The following is a 9,693-nucleotide window of genomic DNA, read 5'->3' on the forward strand; positions in this document are numbered from 1 at the left end:
AGAATAAGAGCCAAAACGAAATAATAAACTTCTGGATGCATCATTTACTTTACCCATTAAAGTTTGATCTTTCTGACAGTGAATATAAAATATACCGAGCAGACATTAGAAATATAAAATATTATGAGTATATATTTTAAAGATGTTATAAGTTCGATAGATTAACATTGACAAATGTATTATGTATCATTTCCATCCTAGAATACTACCTCAGCAACAGATCACACTAACAGCAACAATTAACAACACTAACTCAGTCAGTGTTTATACTTTGAGTGGTGAGGACGCTTTTGGGGATCGAGCTCCAAAGGATTAAGTACCTGTGTCTACAAGCGATAAGTGTTGGGCGGTGTAGTTTGACAAAATCTCTGTCTGTCTGTCTAGGGCAGGTAGAGAAAGCGTTCTAAAATTTTGTTTTTAAGATCTAAAAGTCAATATATTAAAGAAATTGAAAATGTAACCAGCTGGTATCTTGACTCGTGGAACAGATGTTCACTGTTCCAAGGATTTCGATCCAAAAATAACTCTTCGAAAAACGAAATTTGTGAAATAAGGAAATGGTTAGTGGATATTTGAAGGTAAGCAGGTAGGGCGGTGTACTTTGACAAAATGTTAGTCTGCCTGTCTAAGGCAGGTAGAGAAAGCAATATACCCGACCTGTACTTCAAAAGATCCTCTTAGCATGATTGGAAAGTGAAACAGGTGGCCTTGATTTCTAAAATCATAATTGTGGAACCAACTATAAAAATATTTCCATCTCCTCTTTGGGTATAGTATTGTTTTTATAAACAACTAAAAAATAAATCAAATAACTTTTTCGGTTTCATAGACGTTTATGGGTATCGAAAATTAAGCAACTATGCAATTATCTCAATGGAACCTTACAAGAACTATTTCACAACTCAAGTCATTTCACTTTTATTGTAAATAAAGTTATAAAATTAATGTATAAAATTTATTTAAGGGGGGCTACAAACTAATAAGTGAAACTTATGTTTTGTTGGATGTCAACGTAATATTCTAAACAGGACTTTATTTAATGTTCAATGATGAGTATGGTTTAAAATCATGATCATCGGATAACTAAAAAATAGTACCCAGGAAAAATTAGTGGTACCCTGGGGTACCCCAAGCTTAAAAATTAATTTTTTTTTATTAATCTCATTTAAAAAAAATTAAAACGTTCACATTTATTAAAAACACTGGATATAAACGGTATTGCTGCTGGAAACGGTCTGTGTTAGACAACGGTAGTTTTGCAAATCGGATATTTGCTATATCCAGTTTTGTAAGTCGCACCTTCATATATATGTATATTTTCTCCTCCGTAGTAAGCCCTACAGAAGAGGCGTATATTTTTGTTAATTTGTGTATACACAATGCCAAAAGCATATTATATGCATACAATCTATGCATGTTGCATTAGTACTAGATTGTAATTTGTAAATTGTAATTACAAAATTGTAGAACAGATAATACATAAAAAATTGTTTACAAAAGGAAAGAAATAAAATAAAACAATAAGTGGTTAGAGAAAATAAAAGTAAAATGCTAATAATAAATAAAATATAACTGAGGACAAAGAATAAAATAAAAAATAACATCAAATATGCTTTATCTTAAAGATTATGTCATGTAAGTCACTATATTCTGTTTTAATTAATGATAATTATCTATCTAACATTAATTATATGTATAACATTATAACAAATTAGTAAAAAAAAAAATGAATTAAAAAGAACAAGAAGTAAACAAACTAAAAACTATTTAAAAGAAAAAATAATTATATTTGGTTTCGGTAAACTAAAAGTAACAAAACACATAAATACTAAATAAGTGAAAGACTAAATGTTAGAACAAAAAAGAGTATAAAAACAACTATATACAAAATATTGTATCATTGTTACTCCACACACTAACACTGCAGGTTTATGCAGTTAGTGAATTCTTTAAATCGTTTTTTGTATTTGATAAACAATAGTTATTCGGGTATAGGCATGAGTCAACCTCCATTAGAGACGATTTCGGTTAACTATATCTTTTGTTGTCATATATGTAACAGTCGTATAATATGTTTTGGAAAGTATATTTATTTAAATTAGAAGGACACAACAATCAGTACTTTTAAAAATTATTACAGAATGTTAAGATCATAACAGTAATCTAGGCTCAATGGTTCTCTTAAAACTAGTGAATAACAAAAAATATTGACTAATAAAATTTGAAAAAAAAAATTTTAAGTAGTATTTAGTACTTCGACTAATAGCATTAATAACAATAAGCAAATTAACCTGCCACAGCATATTCGTATCTTATTAAGGGAAAAACGCAGAGCAAGATCGAAGTGGCACAGGACCAGATTTCCAACTGACAAAACATATTACACCAAGTTGACTAACAAACTTAAAGTAGAAATTAGAAAATATAAAATTTAATTAACTTTACTGAGAATCTTACAACTGACAAATCATTATGGCGGACGACTAAACTTTTGCTGAATTTTAAAGACTTTAACTATCCTCTTCTCACCGAATCCCAAAGCTGGACCAGAACTGACGAAGAAAAATCGCAAATATTCGGAGAACACCTTTCTAAAGCCTTTATTCCGCATCCTGATATCCTTAACCCAATTCATCTTGAATGTATTGAAGCAGAACTAAATATTCCACTCCAAATGACCCTTCCACCTAAAGCATTCCATCCATCAGAAATATCTAGTATCATTCAGAGATTACCTAACCGCAAAGCTCCTGGATATGACCTAATAACGTCCCATATCCTAAAACTTCTTTCTAGAAAAGCCATCCTATTTCTCACCTACATATATAACGCCGTTCTCCGTTCCACATATTTCCCTGACCCATGGAAATTATCTATAGTCAAAATGATACCCAAACCCCATAAGCCAGCAGAATACCCATCCTCCTACCGTCCTATCTCTCTATTACCTATCATGGGCAAAATCCTCGAAAAACTCATTTTCAAACGCTTATACCCCATCCATGATTCCAATCATATAATACCAGATCACCAATTTGGATTTCGACCCTCTCATTCCATTATCCAGCAATGTCATTGTGTGGTAGACGTTGTCTCGTCTTCTTTGGAGCGCGAAATGTACTGCGTGGGAGTCTTTTTCGATGTAGAACAGGCTTTTGATCGAGTCTGGCACCCGGGACTGCTTTACAAACTCCGTAAATTCCTACCTCCTACATACTTTCTCATTATTCGTTCCTTTCTCACTGACAGATTATTTAAAGTATGGTTCCTATTCATCCCTCTTCTTTCAGTCCGCTGGTGTTCCTCAGGGTAGTATCCTCGGTCCCATCCTCTATACAATCTATACAGCAGACATCCCAACCAATCCTAAAACTATCCTCACCACGTATGCCGATGACACATGTGTGCTCGAAGTTAATAATAACCCATTAATTTTATCCCAAACCCTCCAATCCCATATCACAACCCTCGAAGATTGGTGTCGTAATTGGAGGATTAAAATAAATTCCAACAAATCCCTTCAAATTACCTTTACCCTCCGTCGTAAACCTACTGACTGCCCTACAGTATACTTCAATAATGTTGCCCTTACCCCTGAATCCGCTACCTTGCACTACATCTGGACAAACGACTAACCTGGAATCCTCACACACGACTGAAAAGACAGGAAACTGCACGTCGATTTCGACTATTACAGCACTTACTAGACAAACGGTCCAAACTTCCAATTCATTACAAAAAGACTGATTTACATGACAATTATAAGGCCTACCTGGACATACGGCGTTTAGCTCTGGGGCTCCACTAAACTTTCGAATTCCTCTCGTATCCAATCCTTACAATCCAAAATCCTAAATGCTCCTTACTTTGTCACAAATAAAATCATCCACATAGACCTCAATGTTCCATTTGTAACCGATCTAGCCCGAACCAGATATCAATCCTTTCATTACAAACTCCCTAACCACTCAAACCCATTAGTTTCTAATCTTGCTTCCTCTTTTTTTCCGGACAATCCTCCGAGGCGTCTGAAAAAAAGATGGTCTCGAGGCCTTATATTGTAAAAATGTTTTTAGAGTGCTACCATTGGGTTGTTTCTCTACATGCTTGTACCATACCATTATGATTTCCTCAAATTTACTTGATGTATTTATGAACAGTTGTAAATATCAATAAATAAATTTTAAAAAAAAAAAGTAGTATTTAGTAATTTTTTTAATAAATTAACAATACTAATCGGGTGTGTATAATAGGAATAATTTATTTATTTTGAATAGAAAAAATTACATCTTGAAGGTTTATATATCCAGTTGTCACCTACCATAAAGAACTACTTTAAACTTAATTAGTTTCTGTTTCAGACCATTACAGAATTTTAGCTCAATGGTTCTCTTAAAACTAGTGAATAGCCAAAAATATTGACTAGTAGGATTTGAAAAAAAAAAAATTAGTTCAAGTTATAATTATTAATTCAATTGTAATAATTACTTATTTAATTAAATTCTAATAACAGCCGTATAATATGTTTTGGAAAGTATATTTATATAAATCAGAAGGATACAACGTTCAGTGCCTTTAAAAATTATGACAGGGTATTAAACAATCTCTTAGGAAGCTTCCTGTATTTTATTATTAATTAATCCAAGCTAATAGTATTGGCTTATTGGTTTTCATTTAATTTTGTTATATCAAATAATTTATTGCAATTTGTATGGTTTAATTTTTATTATTAAATTAATACTTGTAAACACACAAAATATGCTTTTTTCTAATATTTTAATAATAAAATCGTACAATCCAGGATCACGATATAAGGGAAAGATCTGAGCACATTGACCGATTTTATTCGACACTATTTTTTTTTTTTTTACTTGCTATAAAAACAAAAAATGTATATTTTTATGGAATTCGAAATTTTTTTATGTCTACAAAACATAAAATAGTTACATGATAAATGAAACTCTAAACAATTTTAGTGTTTGAGACTTTTCACAAATTAATTTCTTTTATTTATCCCATTAATGTAAAATAACAAGCGGTTTATAATAGGGGGGAATAAGATTTTCTATTAAGATTATAATTATCCATCTAAACGAAAATTAATCAACTAACTTATAAATAATATAATTCTAATCAGTTTAATTACACAATAGTCGAGTTTATTATATAATATTATAAATATTCATTTAGTTATTCGATAAAACATTGTATAAATGACTAAGCTATCTTGGTAAGATTAGAATTAATGTTGAGCAATCCATAATGACAATATTTATTTAATTTTGCTTTAAGTATACAAATTAAAATCATCTTAACCATGATACATGTGGTAAAAAAAAAAATCTTTTTACTTATATTCTAAAGATTAAATTTGAATTGTATACATTAAATGATAACCAAAATATTTATCATATGGTAATTAAAAAGTTTACTTTGTAAAAACTAGACTATTCTGGATTTGAATTGAAGTTGAAAAAAATATTCGTTCTACAAGAACAACCATTAAGTACTATTTTAAAGTAAATTTGATTAACTTCCAATTCAGCCCATAACAAAAGTGTCAGGCCAATGGTTTTCTTTAAACTAGTAAATAACCAAACATATTGACAAGTAGAATTTGAGAAAAAAAAGTTGTCAATTTTTTAACTTGGAGCTTTTAAGTTCTGAGTCCAAAAACTTTTTCTTGTTTTATATACCCAATTTTCATCTATATATGTATCCACATATAAATAATTATTATATTTTAATCAAAAATTAATAATTACAACTAGAACAGTTTTTTTTATCTCAAAGTCCACATATCAATTTTTTGATTATTCGTCATTTTTAAGAAAACCATTGAGCCTAACATTTTGTTAAGGGTTGAAATAGAAGTTAATCAAATTTACTTTAAAGTAATTCTTTATGGTTGTTCTCGTAAAACGAATAAATTTTATGACGATATTTTACTAAACAAGAGACAATTACGATAACTAATGAGGAAATTGATCAAAATTTGGAGAGCTGATGCTGGAGATCTTGGAAAGTGATGATCCTACAGAGCTGATTTTGGTTTAGAATTTTATTAAATTTAAAAGAGAAAAAATGTAAATAATAATTTCATAACAGCCCGTAAGGTAATTTATATATCCAAATCCTGTTCGAGAAGGTCTATGATCAGGTTTTCATAATCTTTTGTAATTAAAAATGTTAATCACTTTTTCTGATAAACTTGATTTGTAAAAAAACTTGCGTCAGAAGATTAAACATCAAAATGTTAATTCGACACTACATTTCCTTATGGCACTTTGCTAAAAAAAAAGTGGATTCTTATAAATCCTTATCCTTGAGCATGTGAACATGATTAAAGAAAATTGTTTTTTCTCAAGAACAGATTAGTATCATGAGATATGCAAAAAAATCTTATAATCAATACATTTCTATAAAACCAAATATGAAGAAAGTATTTTTAGAAAAAAATATTTCATTCTCAATATGTAATTAAATATAGTAAAGCTTAATTTATTTTTAACAAATGAACTATCTTTCAGTGATTTTTATAAAGTTAAAAATATATTGCGTAAATATATATTAAATGATTATAAATTAGGCTATTGCACATAAAAGATAATAACAAAGGCATCTTAAACTAACTTTAATAGCCGAAATTCATCAATAATATTTCTTTCACATGTTTACAGTCCAAAGTTTAGAGAATATAAATTTGTTTATATTTTTTGAGTTATTTCTATAAACATTCAGTAAAAATTTACTTGTACGAAAGTGTCCTGCTTTACTGCGAATTTTAGATTGTTCAGGCATTATATCTTTTACAAGAGAAAGTGATGATTTTACATCAATGGAAACAATTTAATAATGGAATAAATTTTCGATTTTAATACAGAAAGTTTAGAACTTTAGAATTATTATAAAAATCTAACAAACTTATTTTAATTTAAAATAGGATTCTAAAGAAGCGTAAATATGTTTCAAGACAATACCTGAAAATCATCCCCAAAATTACGATCATTTCAAAATAAAGTCCTAAGAATCGCAGTGGATGGTACTTGGTTCATAAAAAATAGCCAATTGCATCGGGAATTACAAATGGAGTCGATAGAGCACATTTTTAACATCAAAAAACGGTTCATGAAGTTCCATTCTCAGTTGCCGACAGTTAAAGGAGCAGTGACCTACAACTTGAGAAACCCAACCTCAACCCAAAGACCCCAATTATAAATTCTATATTTATTAATTATATTATCCACACTACTTCTATTTTTCCTCTCTTCTTCTTTTTTTCAAATTAAGTTTTTTTTTTTTTTACCATTAGAGGACAATTGTTTGTTTTCATAGGTCTAGGAATGTCGTTATTTTTTGTTATTATATTATATTATATTTTTATATTCTAATATTTGTTATATAGGGGAATTTGTTGATAAAATGAAATAAGGGTTGTAAAATGGAGGGGAAAGAAAAAAAAAAAAGGGAATAAATTGAAAAGCTTGTATTTAGTTTGTAGACTGATATTAATTGTAAAATAATACTGTGGGAAAAAAAAAAAAAAATGTTATCTTTCTATTATATTGTATCATATCAAAAAAATGTAATTTATAAATTTATATATGTCCGATCACGGATTGATCAGTATGCTGTGTAATGTAGCAACCCGATTTATTTGGGCAGCATGATTGAATAAATTTCTTTCTCTGTGTGTACTGTTCTTAATAAAAAATTATTCTTATCCACTTATTTTATCTTATTTTCTTTTAATTATAACATTGTATATAGTTAGGGGTGTCTTTTGTACGAGACTATACGCACCCATAATGAATTGTTAAAAAAATAAATAAAATGTAACGGTTATATCTACCATGTAAGCCCCACCAGGCCGATCCGGTATTAAATAAATAAATTTTAAAAAATCATCCCCCAATATACGTCAAGAAACTATAAGAAAAATTACAGTATTCTTAATAAATATGCTAAGTAAAACTGGATAGATGGACAGGTTTAAATAAAAATGAAATCCGTCTAACACCAGCCATTTTTGTGCACTTATCTTGGCCACTAAGAAGTTCATACTTTTCGTTACTTTTAATGTAAATTTATTAAGTTATTTGATAAATATAAGTTGGGAAAGAAAGATTAAAAAAATAGTTATGTTGTCTATCCATGCCGAATATGGCCGAGATGGGCCTCAGTATTGTTAGAAAGAAATGAAATTTAATGGTTCTAATAGTAATAGTTGGAATAAAACATAAATAAAGTACAATATTTATTACGATAAATATAATATGTATTACGAAAGACATGGTGCAAATAATAAATCCTTATTTGGTGTCTATTCATCTTTATTTTCATTTTTCTCTTCTTCCTTTTTTATTTATTTTTCATAGATCTTCTTTTTCATTTCAATATGATTTTATTTTATGTGATATTTTAAAAAATATAAGGAATGGTATGTTTATCCCCAATATTTTACCTTATTCATCACTAATTCACCTGGTCTATTTATTCCATTCGTTCGTTATAGAGGGATTACCTTTGTACTCACTAGTGAGCGGCGTATGTCTCGACGTGTAAAGAAGCTATTCGTTTAAAGTGAAATATAAATTGAGATTCAAAAATTTTTCTATTTTAAAGAAATCAAACTAGTAAAATCTTTCTCATGAATGAAATACACACAAAATAATACAAACGGCAACAACTACGAAGCCACTAAAGTTTCTGGTTCGAGAACAGTGTAACTGGTCCGTATATCCCGATGATCCATCTGTCCGGGACTTATTCTGATAACAAAAATGTAATATTTTAAGATAAGAGTTTTTTTTTAAAATAATGTAATCGAGTCTTGATATGCTTATTAAGTACTATAAAAAAAAACTTAATACATAATTCAAATAATTATTGAGATGTTTAAATATCTCTTTTTTATACTAAAGATTATTTTATTTACAAAACATAAATTCAAAATTATTTCATTACTTTATTTTAAGACTTAAAACTTTTAAAACTTTCACAATAAGCGGTTTTGATCCTTAGAAATCGAACGGCGCAACCTTTGCATTAGCAAATTCTTATTTAGTAAAAACAAGTAAATTTTAAAATCAATAATCCAAACAACCAATATGAAACATCAAACAAATGTTTATGTTTATCTTCATATTACTATGTAAGTTATTACCGTTATTTACTATGTTGACATTTTTATTATCTTGATATTTTAGTGTGTTAGATAAAATAGTAAAGGTCATAGTAACGCAACGATTTTATTTCTTTATCCACGTTCAATTAAATAAATTATTAAGAGATTAATTCTCGGTATAATTTTTTTATTATCTAACAAACTTCTTTTTCCTACAATCTTTAATTTAATTCTTTTGCTAGAGTATCTTAGTGTAAGATGTACCAATATCACTTACATATTTTAATATATAGTAATAAAATTTAATAATAATGCTTTTTATAATTCGAAAAAATTAATAGTTAATTTTGGAAGTGTAATTTGTTAAAAATTATCTCTTTTTTTCTTCTTTTTTTTCGCAAAATCGATTTTCAAAAGATCTATATACAAAACAGATTGTCTAAAGGAAAACGTAATGTAAATATTAGACAGGTAATTGGTCTTCAATTTGTGATTTCCTCACTAATGCACCTATAATATTATTATGTATACCATTAATAAACACACTTATTTTATATTATAATTAT

The sequence above is a fragment of the Halyomorpha halys genome, unplaced genomic scaffold (assembly GCF_000696795.3).
Source record: "Halyomorpha halys isolate HHAL.00 unplaced genomic scaffold, Hhal_1.1 Scaffold158.1, whole genome shotgun sequence".
Lineage (NCBI taxonomy): Eukaryota > Metazoa > Arthropoda > Insecta > Hemiptera > Pentatomidae > Halyomorpha > Halyomorpha halys.